This window comes from Mesoplodon bidens (genome assembly GCF_964165515.1).
Source record: "Mesoplodon bidens genome assembly, chromosome: 6".
Taxonomy (NCBI): domain Eukaryota; kingdom Metazoa; phylum Chordata; class Mammalia; order Artiodactyla; family Ziphiidae; genus Mesoplodon; species Mesoplodon bidens.
Genome location: NC_138162.1, coordinates 50,443,187 through 50,456,473, shown reverse-complemented (window position 1 = coordinate 50,456,473; position 13,287 = coordinate 50,443,187). Strand labels below are relative to the sequence as shown.

General features: G+C 38.7%; 1 pseudogene across 1 annotated transcript in view; it reads left to right on the top strand.

Moving 5' to 3' along the window:
- The window catches only part of LOC308619276 (protein disulfide-isomerase A3-like), a 43,642-nt pseudogene extending 32,791 nt beyond the window's left edge, over positions 1 to 10,851 (top strand). The window contains exons 4-5 of the transcript XR_014017890.1: positions 1,357 to 1,468; positions 10,591 to 10,851. The product of XR_014017890.1 is annotated as a protein disulfide-isomerase A3-like (transcript). The remainder of the gene's footprint in view (positions 1 to 1,356; positions 1,469 to 10,590) is intronic.
- The last annotated feature ends 2,436 nt before the right edge of the window (positions 10,852 to 13,287 follow it).

Here is a 13,287-nt window from a genome sequence, read left to right as displayed (position 1 = left end):
AAGTGAGTGTCTCCTTCCCAGATGGAACTGAAGTTTAGATTGCAACGTTGCTAACAGCAATATCTGAGAAATATGTAGAGAATAGGCACTAAAGGACCGAATGGGACAATACCTTGACTTTCAAAAAAATCTTAGTGAACTTAAAGACACTTCTCAATATGATTTTAAAATAGACTATTTTAAAAAGAGTTTTGTGAACATTTAGAAAAGGCAATCATGGGAGCTACCAAATATTCTCTGGTAACTTATAACTGACCTTGCTTGATTTAGGGGTAAAATCTCTAGACTTTTCTACTAGTGACATCTTATAGACAGAGTGGGAGCATATTTCACCTAGACAGTTTGCTTAAAAAAGGGGGGGATAAAGATGAAAATATAGTTCAACACTTAGCGGATACATAATGGATAGGAGCCAAGGTATGTTGTAATATCCAACAGGAGGGAAATCCCCAGGGAAATGGTGAAGCCCTTCAGGTCCTTGGTCCTTGTCTGATCAACATTTTTAGTAAGACTTGTGTTAAGACACATTGGTTAAATTTGCAAGTAACAGAAACAGGAAAGAATACTAATATGTTTAATAGCAGAATAGAGTTTCAAAAAAACCTCAACAGCCTGTAAAGATGAAATTAGATACAGATAATTGGAAAATCTAACACTTGAATATAAGCATGACTTATTTAGTAAAATTTATCAATTTAGAAGGTAAAAACATCAGGGTTTTAGAAGAGTGTATTCAATACAAGAATGTGATGATAACATTCCCTTCTACTCTCTGCATCAAAAAGACCCCAGGAAGGACCCAGTCAGTAAAAGTTAATCTCTTCAAAGGCATTGTAGGCTATTTCTTTTCCTTTCATGTTTCCCATACTCTTCCTGTCAGTTACTCTAAAAGTACTATTAATGCTACCTTACATTTGTTATACTACTTCATGCTTATAAAACTTTCTCTCCACCTTCCCCCCCCCCTTCTTGTTTGGTTCAGTGCACACTAAATAAGCATAATAAGTTTTCAGATCTCCTCTGCTCCACGTACTAACTCTTGTCTACTTGTTGATACTCGCAATTATTTTTATCAAGAATAGATGTCAACTCCTAGAGGTTGGATTTCCCCAAGTTTCTTCCTAAGTCTCTTTCTTTTCTCTATAAACATAGGCTCCCCAGGTGACTCTGGTCAGTTCCAAGGTTTTAAATGCCATTTTCATGATGATGACACCCATATTTACTTCTCCATCTCTGATCTCTTCATTGATCTCCAGATTCACACATCCTGAATCTTCGGCACCTTCACTTGAATGTCACATTAAACATAACTCAGCTCCAAACAGATCATGTGATATTTCCTTCTCCTCTGTTCAGCTGTGTCTACAACTCAGTAAACAGCATCATCCCCTACCCAGGTGCTCAAGGCAAAAATCCGGTTATCACCTTTGATACGTCTTCTCCTTTCAACCTGCTCGTCACCAAGCCTGTCAGCTCTACCTCCAAAATAACTTCTGATAACAACCAACTCTGTCCATCTTCACGGATACACCATAGTCTAAACCCACAAAATCTTCCTGATTTCCAAAACCTTCTATGTGTCTCCCCAATGCCACTTATGCCTCCCTTAGAACATTCTCCAAAGAGTAGCCAAAGTTATCTTTCAAAACACACATCAGATTTTCCCACATTCCTGTTTAAAATCCTGTAACAGCTTTTCATTGCAACAAAAAGAATATCTCAATTTCTACCAGGGAATATGAGCCCCAACCTGATCTGGCCTGGTAGAATTTTTTCAGCTGCTTTTCCTTTTGCTCTCACCTACTCATCAGAATCAAACCACACCGGTTTTCTTTCTATTCTTTGAACATACCAGATTCCTTCCTGCTTTAGGTAGGACTGGGGATTTTTCTACTCCCTTTCCCTGGAATTCTCTGCTTCTAGGTTTTTAAATGGTTGTCTTCTTCTTGTCATTTTGGACTGTATAATTCTTTGTTGTAGGAGGTTTGTTGTGGGTTGTTTAGCAACATCCCTAGCCTCTGCCCAGCAGATACGATCATACCTTTCCAGTTCTGAAAACCAAAAATGGCCCCAGAAGGGAGGAGAGGCAAATCACCTCTGGTTGAGATTCACACTGTAAAGGAGTTGTTTTTTTTTTTTTTAACGTTGATATTTTATTTACATCTAGCTAATACACAAAATTATTTGGAAGAAATCACTTCTTATGATGAACCATTGCAAAATCCTCGAAAAGAAAATAAAAGAGAAAAAAAAAGGTGCCTGAATTTTAGAATTGGTCCTGGCTTTTATGGTGGTATGTAATGGGAATGTTTATTTGGGCCCAACTGTAATACTCAGAACTTAAGACGGGTATTTATTCAGTTACAGTTCATGGTAATTTCCAATACAAAGCTCAGAGAGGTTTTGCAGTATTCTGGATAGAGAATGGACTACATAGATGGAGAGAGCTGTTTTGAATCTCAGATCTGCTACTTGCTAGCTGTGTGACCTTCAGTGAATCTACTTAATGGATCTGAACATCAGTCTCCTCCTCCGTACAATGGGAAGTACAATCCTTCTATTTGAGATGTATTATAAAGATTAAGTGAGGTAATGTATGAAAAGGGCCTGGCTGAGTTTGTAGCACAGAATAGATTCTCTTTGAATGGTAGCAATGTTTTCCAAAAGTAAGTGTGCTTTTGCTTGTACATCATACAAAAGTAGCAAGTCTAAATGTGTATAATGATACAGAACCAATATGCAGTGAAAACACTGAGGGGATGTCTTTATCATTTCCATGCAAATAGAATTGCATGGAAAGTCAAGTATCAATTAACGTGCTGCTTTCTGATTACACATTGGACTTCTTGGTCATAGAAACCTTCTTAATTAGATCTGATCTTTACGCTTGACATGTACTATCACCCATTCAAATTCCGATTTAATAATTTCATTTTGTTGAGCTATGCCTTCCTTCAAGAAGTAGGTGGGGGGGGGTGTTCCTACATCACCTTGGTTATTGAAGCACAGCAAAGGTGAATAAAATAGAAGATCACCCTCTGAAACCTTATTAAGACAGATGAAACTTTAGGGCTATCACCTTCAACTGCTGATTTTGAAAGACGTCATCTCAGATTTGCAGTGGAACATTATGTCACATCAGCACAAGTATGATAACCAGTTCGTACCCAAACTCAGTACAAAGCCTTCAATATGATTATGAAGAGTCAGAGTAAAAAAAAAAAAAAAGAAAGAAAAAGAAAAAATCTTGCTATTGATTGTCTGATTTAGGGTCAAGCCTTAGAGGTCTAGCATGGAAATAAGTCACATCTTAATAAAACTTTTCCATTCTTACAATGAGCAGGTATGGCCTCTAGCTATAAAACATGTGCGTAACATTTGGGCAGGGCTTTCCAAGGAAACATTTTGGAAATGTCAATAGATAAATGGCAAATAATAGAGATCTGAAAGCTTTAAACTGGGCTATCAAAGCCTCTATTTTTTAGTTTCTCTAATCTGAATTTTATTATTTAATATCTTTAAATTAAATTCTATTCTCATCACAGTAGGGAATACTCCAGTTAAGAAAAGGGAAAGTTCTCTCTCTCCTCTCACCTTCTCTCTATCCCTCCCTCCCTCTCTGGATCTCTTCCTCTCACTCTGAATTTTTCTGACTCTTACCATTTCCTCATTTCCTCTTTGTCTGAATTGTCCTACCATCTCATCATCCTTCAGCCAGGAAAATCAGAGACAAAATTCTAGATGCCTTTGTAGTGATTGTGCAACCTTATAAGGCCTCAGTTAGTGGGCTCCAATTTTCCCTCTGGCATCACCATAATGATTTACACTTGTCACTTATTGTTCCCACCTCCAGGTACACTCGGGTGCTCCCAAAGCACCAGGTGCTTACCTCTGTCTTGGTACTAATCCATGATATTATAACTCTACCCTTCCTTGCCTGCTTCCCCACTCAATTAAAAGCACCTCCCAGGTTTCAGTGTCCATCTTCAAGGATACGATTGTACTCTAAGACTCACATGCTTTGCTAACCATCCTGTCTGTGAGCAAGATTCCCAAACAGGGTATGCTTTTGGTGAGCACAAGGACCTCCTTGTGGGTAAGAAGTCTGAGTACTTGCTCCGAGATAGCTCTGTGAGGCTCTATAATCCCTGGCCTTGGCCTTAGTCCCCTTTTGGCTCTGTAGACCAAACCTGGTTGCTTTAAGGAGTGATCAGTGTTCAATATGGCTGAGCCACTGGGTGGTGGTTAGAACCTACTTCTAAAAGGCGCTTTTGTTTTGTTTATGAAAAGACTCTCCCTCAGAGTGGTCAGATTTCAAGAAAAGCTGCCACTTCCTCCTCATAATAGGTTGACTATTGCAATCTGTTTATTATTGTATTGACATCAATGTTACACCATTCTAAAATTTCCTTTGCATCACAAAGGGAAAGCCGGGAATGACACTTCCCTTCTCTTTACAGTTCCAGGTTAGAGCTGGCCTCTATGAAGATTAAATAAAGTAACAAATATGAAATGCCAAGCACAGTGCCTCGCATGGAGTAGCTAATCAATTTGAGGTCTTTTTCTCTCTCTCAACTTTGGATACTGGTGTCATATTAAGAGCAGACATACCAAATCTAATGAATGTACAATCTTGGGAAGGCCATCAGACATATTTATTTATCCATAATGATTACTTTTTCTTGAGAAGTGTTAACTATAATAATGGCAAAGCCTGGAACTGACCTAGTAGAAGTGAAAGTGAGGGAGGAATAAAGAACAGTTAAGATGACACGTGTTGGGAAATTCATGTAAGAATAATTGTACACTGTGTGTCACATCAAGATTGGGATCCAGTTTTTAATTAACTAATCATGATGATGCTGTCATTTTTACTCTGTTGTGCCTATCTTCCTAGACCTTCTTGGATCTTAGAGCACAATCTGATGAAATATTAAGTAAAAGAGAATTGGTGCATTCTGAAAGGCAAGGATAGGAAGGCAATGGCTATACACACAGACCCACAGCACACTGACTTAAAGAATTTGTTACAGTCTGCTTTCGGGTTATATTTTTCTAAGAGACAACCTTTGTTAGTACCAGAATCATTCTAACGAAACCCTTTGTTTTCTTGGCCTTAAAAAAAAAAATGTTAAAGTATCACTCACTTCGCATCTATTATACACCTTCGGGTGCTGAGCCCTCACCTGACAACTCAAGGCAGGAGGATAGAATATAAATAAAATGTTTGTAATAAGCAAGCAGGCTATCTCTCCATTCCAACAAAATAGCTACATAGATATCAATCACACATGCTGAAGGAAATTATCAGTTAACAGGCATGTACAGGCATGTAGTATGTGCCAGGAACTCATCAATATTATTTAATCCCTCAAACTAACCAATGTATTTTGTTAAAAACATATGAGGTAGGTATTCTTATTCCCACTGAACACACAAGGAAACTAAGGCTCACATCCCCCAATGTTACACAGTAGTAGATGAAAGAGAAGGAATCCAAACCCTCTGATGTCAAATTCTATTATTTATACTATGGTTTTTTACCTCAATTAAAAAAAAAAAGAAAAGTGAAACTCTTGATTAGTTGTGTAATGCCAAAGAATTGCCTTGAACATTGTAGATGCTTCGTCTAGGACTACTGGGTGTTGTTGAGGTCTCTGAGCCAGAGTCTGGATATATAATTCCCTTTGGAATGGAGAAAGCCAGGGGTTAGGATGGATTTCAAAGAGCCTAGGATCCCTGGAGGGTGAAGATATGAGAGCAGCTTTTGCAGGAGCTGATAATACTGGTCTTTGGTTCAAGGGCACAGCTACCATTGACTGTTGTATCAGATGCTCTGTGACCATTTTATACACAATATCTAATTTAATCTTCAAAAGAACCCTTGAGCTAGGAAGTATTATTAATCTTTTCTACAGATGAGTACTTGGAGACTTACAGTGGTCAGATAATTTGACTTAGGTCTCACAGGATCCAGCTAACCCTGAATTTCATGCTCATGAACATTGTACTATAGTTTAAAATTAAACATTATGTTGTATTCTACAATATAAGGTGCTTAACAAAAATCTGATTGCATTGACATATAAAAGTCATACCCTAGAAGTCTTGTTTTATCTGCACCTCCCAGACCATGAGAACAATAGCAGGAGAAGGGTACCTTCTAACTGACCCATCCTGGGTATCTTCAAAACAATTGAGATACCCAAGAATGGATGAGGTATGGCTTTGACGTATCAACCTTAAATGGTGCCTTTTCTGAGGGGCTCTGAGGGGCTAGAGCCGTCACAGTCTGGCTTTAATCTCAATAAGCCAGCAGAATAAGAGAAATAGCTTAGCACTGATGAAATACGTTTCTGATGTGTCAAAAAACAAAACAAGAAATACTACTGGGTCAGAAACTGAGAAGCAAGATTGTCCAATGTGACCGATCTCTGCATTACTGGAACCAGTGCTGGTCAGTTTCAGACTCAGTGGCAAAGCTGAGGCAGAGCAGCCCTATGCCATGGGAAACATTCCAGCTCTCCCAGAAAGTGGGACATGGGAAGAAAGATGGATTCCTTGTTACCTCATGTGAGTCATCAAGATGGCAGGACCCATCTGGGACAGATAAAGTCCCCAGTATGGAAATAGGAATCCCCCAGAATAGCATGTGGACAACAGGAAAAGAGAGACAAAGTAAGGGGCACCTGAGAAGTATATCACCTGGAAAATGGGATGTGTTTGTGAGTAAAATGAGGCTGCTCTCTCTATACTGAGATGAGGAAATCTCTAAGGAAAATTAAGTGAAACAAGTAAAGAACAATGTACACAGCAGTTTGTATTTATATTAAAATAAGAGGTGTAAACAGCTTATAAAATATTTGCTTCTGCTTATATATACTATATACATAGGACAACTCTGGAGGAATATGTCCCATTTACCTCTGGACAAAGAGCTGGGGGATAGCAGTGTGAGGGAAACTTGCTTTTCACTAAAAGCATTTTATGTCATACCACAAGCACATGCTACCTTACCTGAAAATAAATATTTTTAATAATAAAAGAAAACATCTGTGTGTTTATGTGCACAGATGTTTCTGAGCCAGAAAAACAAACAAACAAAAAAACCCAAACACCCTGGAGAAATGCTGCACTATTTTCGGAATGAAAAGTTGATGCTGGTTCAGATTCAAAAAAAGAGGATACAACTCGGAAACTAGAGAGAAGAGAATCAGCCTGCATTCCATGGCTCTCACCCAAAGCCATGGGTCCTGAACTGCAATTTTTACAAGATAGGCAGCCAATGTAACTAATTTGAAAATTCAGTTTCACCTTCCCAAACACCCAAACACCTCCATGACTTTACCTCATTTGAATCAAAGAATATTTATGGATGTTCCTATACGTGCAAGCTGAGCTTGATTAGGTCCCAATATCATTTCTCCTGCCTAATAAAAAGTAAAGAGTCTTTAAAACTAGTTCAGATATACTTTGTCTCAAAGTTAACAACTCTGAATTTATATATGTCAAAAGTGAGCTTGACAATTTTTTAAAGAAAAAACTACATCGCAAATAGAATCACGCACAATGCAGCAAACGCTGGGTGATGGGAGAGTGAAGACCCACATTCCACCTCAGCCACATGCTTCTGAGACTTCTGTGGAGTCATTATGTTCAGTTTTCATATCATTTACCTCCAGGCTATCATCTTACTGAAGTTTCCTTCAGTACAGGGAAAATTTAAATAGCAAGTGTGCTAGATTGTTTGCAAAAATGGCTTCAATTCTTTCTCTCCCTGTATCCATAATCCTTGCGATATGACTTTGAAGTTCCTCCCATTAAATTCAACTTTCCCAACCTTCAGATTGGGGCTGCCTCATGACTTGCTTTAACAAACATAGTGTAGTGAATGACAATGTCAGTGTCAAGCCCAGGCCTCACGTGGCCCTGTGTGCTTCTGCTCACTCTCTCTTGTAGAACAAGTCCAGTCCAGTCTTCTGGAGAACAGGAGAACAGGTGCAGGAGAGCCAAGTACCAGGCCAGTTAGCCCCTAGTCCATCTGCCAGCTTACTACAGACTTGGGCTGAGATACACAGATTAACTGAGCCCAGGTTAGGTCATCAGAACTGCCCAGCTCACCCATGGACTCATGAATAAAAACAGCCAGTTGTTTTAAACCACTTAGATGCAGGGCTGTTTGTTATGCAGCATTATTGCAACAAGACATAAATTATACAACAAGAAAACAAGGCACTTTAAACATTTTACGTGTTTTACTAATATTTGTTCCGATTATCACTTCTATGAACATTTCTATTCAAGAGAAAAAGCACTTCTAAGCAGAATTATAAGTGGAATTCATTTAGGAGAAAATTATTTTTCTATTGGGTTCCCTAAGTTTGAAAGTTTACCTGTCAATTAGAGTCAGATTCTTCCATTCTTCATTCAATCTTGGTCCTCTCTGGTGATCTTTTCATGGAATGACCATGGAATAGATCCCTATATGTAGTGTTCAGTACTCAGACAGAGGAATAGCCAAGAGGATCCAACATACATCTCTATCCCTTTTCTCCACCTACTCCCATGCCTTTGCCAGCAGCTTTGAGCCAAGTACACAGAGGGCCCTTATGTAGTTCTTGAGACACTCACATCTAAAACAGCATCTTAACACACAGGGCCAAATCACATCATATGCATTCACTACACTCGTCCTACCCCATCTGTGCCCCTAATCAAAGGGGAAAAAAAATGCCCTGTGTATTATGATCTTTTGTTGTTATATTATTTAAATGTTGGTAGTGTTTTTCCGGTTTTCATTTTAGTGGATAAAATTCGTATTTTGAACTCTGAATGGAGATTGCCACCACAGCATTAGTTCCTCGTATTGTACCCTTTAGACGGAAATCATTGTTTTACTTCCTGATTACCCAGTTTTTGAATATGGAGAAAAGGGATGGAGAGGTGGGAGAAATAGAAATAGGATAGGTTGTGTATCATTTCCATTAGAGAAATAAAATGGGAGGGAATATTTGGCAAATATGGTTATTTTTAGCCAAATCTGCTTTAAAAAAGAAAAGGGGTAACCATTTCTTCATCTGTGAAATGAGAATAGTACCTACCTAAGAATACTCTTACAAACTTATGAGTTCAAGGAGACCATATGTGTAAAATACATACGCATAATGTATGTATTATGTTACTTGTTAATTACAAATGTTATAAATGTTAATTCCCATCCTAACACTCTTTACCTTCTATGGATTTGCCTTGACTCTGGAAATTTGGGCTAAAACTTAGATGATAACTCTTTCAGTGACTCTTACTCATCTTTTTTTGTTATTTGTCATTGTTAAGATGCAAATTATAAAAAACAAGTAGGTCAAGTCCTTAAAAATATTTAAATTCCTGTTTTAAAAACTTGAAAAAAAATATTCTTACCTAATTCAGTTGAGCTTTCCTAATAGAAACAATTGGCTTATTCCCACTTTCATAATCAGTTTCAGTTTGACTCCTATACATTTAGCACAATGTGAATTTCATTTGCAGCATAATAGAATCATACGGTGTCAGAGCTAGAAGTGACCTTAGTGAGTATATAATTCATTCCCTTTGTTTTACAGATGAGGCAACTAAGGCTCAAAGGTAAAACGAGTTGTTCAAAGCTATATAGTTAATTAGTGATGGCCCAGACTGGGACATAGTTTGATGGTGAAAAGCTTCAAGCTGCCTCTCCAGGGAGGTCTCAAGTGTTTATTTTTTCTTCTATACCATACCATAACCATAACTACATATTGAATGACAGTTTATAACTAATACAACAGGACAATCTTAAATACATATAGCTTCAAATTGTACAATACTACGTTAATGTTTGGGTGGTAAGATTCTATTTTGAAGTCTAAAGTTTTGCAGAAATGCACATAGATTTTTTGGCATTTACCACACCCTTGTGTATCATTAGTGTAACATTTAAAATTATTACATATTTTGTCATTCTGTCTATACTTAGCAACAAATTTGCATTTTTTATTTGATGTAACAAAGGCTTTAATGTAATTTTTGTTAGAAGATTTTGCATTTTTTTCATTACTGTTATACTTTATCTAACCTGACAAAATGACTGATTCTTATGTCGTATTACTGTTGTGAATAATCATGTGAAAGGTGTGAGATAGAGTACTATATTTGTGAATATAATTTTATGGCTGTTTTCATTTAGTAGAAACTGTTCCAGCAGTATGGAAAACTAAGAAAATTGCTTTCTACTGTATAATCTGGCAGTCGGCATAAAGACTATTTTTCTGTGAATAAAACTCATTCAATAGGGGCTTCCCTGGTGGCGCAGTGGTTGGGAGTCTGCCTGACGATGCAGGGGACACGGGTTTGTGCCCCAGTCCGGGAAGATCCCACATGCCGCGAAGCGGCTGGGCCCCGTGAGCCATGGCCGCTGAGCCTCCGCGCGCAATGGGAGAGGCCACAACAGTGAGAGGCCTGCGTACCGCAAAAAAAACCAAAAAAAAAACCCACCCCAAAACTCATTAAATAAAGCACTATTCTTTAAAATGTTAAAAAAAAATAAAAGAGCATTTTATTGGTTCATGTTTCCAGACCTGTGACATGAGTGGCCCAGCTACACCTGCTAGCCTTCAGTACACCCCAATTTCCTCCACTGCCAGCAAGGATAAGACTTTAATAGCAGTGGGAGGAGCCCTTTGGTTGCAGCAGTCCCAGTGGAATATGGAATACCCAGACGTCTGCAAACCAGAACTTAACTTTCTATGCTGGCCCCAGAAAAGAACTAATCATCTTGTCTGCTCAGCAGAGAATCCAATGCATGAGTTGCTGAGTAACAGCCAGCTAGATCAATAAGTAGTCTGTGGAAGCTTTTCTTTTAAGTATATATACAGTTGACCCTTGAACAACTCGGTTTGAACCACATTAGGTCCACTTACACGCAGATTGTTTTCAATAGTAAATACTATAATATCAATACTAGCTGATCCGTGGTTGGTTGAATCAGGGATGTAGGGGAAATGGGTATGACTATAAGTTATACGTAGATTTACAACCGTCAGAGGGTCAGGAGCCCTAACACCCCCTCCCCCCAACATCGCTCAAGGGCTAAACGTATATAAAACGACTTAGTACAATTAAGGGCTAAATAAACAGCAACAGTGATGACACCTGAAGTTCAGATATGTTCTAGCAACACACCAGACCTGCTTCTAGGCTGCACATTTGGACCCTGGCTGAGACTGCTATGCCTTACAGATTCTGGCTTTCACCATCAAACTACTATGATAAAATTTAACACCAAATTATATTTTTACAAATACCATAGTAATCACTATTCCATCTGGTTCTGGCTTTCTCCCCTCACTCTCCACCTTGTGGCCCCTGGATGAAGTTCTGGCATCTCTCATGTCTAAGTCCTCTGATAAACACACAGTGTACAGCATAGTAATGGCCATATAAATCAAACCCTTAGCATGGGATTAAGATCAAATCTGAAAAACTGAAAGGCAGTTTTCACTATCCAAGACCAAGCAGCCTCTTTCCTTACTTGTGTGAGCAATAATAAGAATGTCACATCCTTTAATGATAGTGAATAGTTTATAACAGAGGGTCATAAAAAGTTAGTTTATTGAGCCCTTATGCACCAGGCATGGGACTAAGTGCTTTATATACTTATCGTTCATATCACTTTATGTGTTAAGTGCTATCACCATTTCCATTTTATGGCAGGAATAAGTGATGCCAAGCGAGGCTAAGTAACTTGTCCAGGGTCACAGAGGTAGCAAGTGGTAGCGATAAGATTTAAACTCAGGTAGTTAGACCTCCAAGCACATGCTCTTCATCTCTCTGCTAGTTGCCCTAGCTGCAGTTTGCAGTGGGGCCGGGGCTCTGCCTTTCTGTGAATTCTGAGATAGAACGTTCTAAGATTCCACTGCCTAAGAGATAGGAATGTAAGAGGCAATTTATACAGTACATTTTCTTCCAGAATGAAAGGACTCATTTCCTTGTCACAGTGCTGCAGACACCTCTGTGGAAAAAATCCCTGGTCATTACGAGGAGCATTAGTGGCAATCTCCCACAAGAAGCAAAGGTTTCTTTGTTCTGATAATGACATAGATGGGCGTTTGGGTGAGGCAGGCTGTGACACTGCAATGTAACTTGCTTTCAGCATACCAAGATCTTAGGGTCATTGCGAGACTTAAGTCATTCACCGACTGTATTTATTGCAGCAATTAGCACATAGTAAGTACTCATTAAACATCAATTTTCTTCAACTGTCACCTTTGCCAAAACTTGTAATATTTTTCCAATTAAATATTAATGTCAGTCACATTATGACACTTTTCAACACTGCAGAAACCCTTTTGTTCCTGGAAAATGGCATTTTAAAAGCCCCAGCTTCTAGCCTGAAAATGCAGTGTACTGCTAGCCTAAATAATCCCTTGCCATTAGACCATCACTTTTACACTCTCAGCCCAGGAGCATTAGTGTTGGCAGACAAAGGCAGGAGAGAAAGCAAGGGCTGCTGACCGCATCCTGGGAAGATCTTGAAATGTGAGTGCCCTTCCTTGAAGCTAAACGTTTTTTATGTGACCATTTACAACCATGCATAACTTTGGAGATACAGTCACAGCAACTTTTTAGGAGATTCTAATAAAGATACATGCTTGAGGAAGAAAACTCTGTTGTGTCACTTGCCACATTTATTGAAAATTCTAAATCCTCCAATGCATCTCGGATCTGGTACCCAGCAGAGGACCTGGCACACGGTAGGCACTCAATAAGTATGATCTGAACCAGGACCTCTTGGGGAAGATCAAATGGCTATGTGTTGTTTCTAATTAGTGTGAAATATCTCCTCAGAACTAGAATTATTTTCCAAAAATTTGGTATAATGGATGTGACCTATTTAGAGAAGAAAATGGCCAAGAGATACATAGATTGACTGCCAGTGGAGGAAGAGTAACTTAATTAAAAAGACTACCTAGATAAGATGCTGAAGACAAAGTTAGCTAAACGTTACCAACTGGGTACTTCCCTGCGGTTGCTCGCATTTTAATAAGCTACGAGAAGTCACAGGAAGTAGTTTGTCTGCATCGTTGAAGGTCCTTCCCCCACCTCCACGACCCAGAATCTCCCAAAGTAAATTCAGTATATGCCATAGCTTATATTATAAGAAAGACGTCTTGACCATATCCTCTAAACTTGGTAAAAATCTATCACGCCGTATTTTGCATGATGAAGCAACAAAGAGAGGAAAAGGGGAAAAAATAAACATTTCATTTTACT